The sequence below is a fragment of the Acyrthosiphon pisum genome, chromosome X (assembly GCF_005508785.2).
Source record: "Acyrthosiphon pisum isolate AL4f chromosome X, pea_aphid_22Mar2018_4r6ur, whole genome shotgun sequence".
In the NCBI taxonomy this organism is placed as follows: Eukaryota; Metazoa; Arthropoda; class Insecta; order Hemiptera; family Aphididae; genus Acyrthosiphon; species Acyrthosiphon pisum.
Window position 1 is genome coordinate 42579398 of NC_042493.1, and position 1129 is coordinate 42580526.

Below are 1129 nucleotides of genomic sequence, written 5' to 3' on the forward strand. Positions count from 1 at the left end.
TAAAAAAGTACTTCGACCGATGCAAAGTAAACTTGTATACTAATTCAAAATTCTTTACATTTTTTAAATTGAACAACTAGAAGTACCTTAATTTTTGTCAGGCGCTTAGGTCGTTATTCTTATGTTGCACGTGTGTTAGACAAAGACAGCAAATCGCCACATGCAACGCCCTTAAAACATAATTGATAATAAACTAATACATAAAATTATAAAATAATAATAACCCAGTGATTTGGTTAGGTACATTTAATGAAGTATTTGATTTAGTTTTTGAATTAAATATAAAAAAAATAATATAATATAATATAAATATGATAGGCACACAAATTATAGGCTATTATTAGTTCCAGAATTAGCTCACATCTTGACAAATCCATTAAATCACCTAATACTGCATCTTTATTAACATGGTCTAATGTATTAATTTTAACGAAAGTTTAGTTATGAACTCAATATTTTTTAAATAGTTTATTTTATTTGCTGAAAAGTTTTGCCTTCAGTTAAATTAAAAACTTAAGGAGGTAGGTATGTACATTTAAAAGTAATAGAATTGAGCTGATAATTATTTAAGATAAAAACATTTTATTAAAAGCAAAAATTAAAATTAACTAATTTTTTATGCATTCTCTCATACTCCTTTCTGTTTGTTAGGCAAATAGACTTATAAAAAATATAAAAGTGATTAAAAATATTACAATAGACCCAGCACCCGCCATTTAACTTAATTTACCGTTGAAAATGATTTACAATTTTTGACATTGATAATATAAGTTATATTTTAATTTCAAAGTTAACATATAACACAGTGCCATGATTAATTATTTGAATTTGTTTGCTTCTTGTGTTTTGTTGCAATTATTTATTTTTTTTAGTGACAAAAATTATTTCCTACATAACCCAGAAAATACAGTAAGGAATCCGTAACAAACATGTTATCAAAATTAAATTCAGGTTTTTGGCACTGTGTGAATTTCTCCATAGTTTTTAATATATTTAATATAATTAAATATTAATAAAATTTTAAATGTTTATTCCCTTCAAGAATTTGATAAATTTGAAAAGATACTTTGACTTAACACCAGTAATCTTGTTTATGGATTCAAAAATCTTCACATTTTAAAATTTTTAA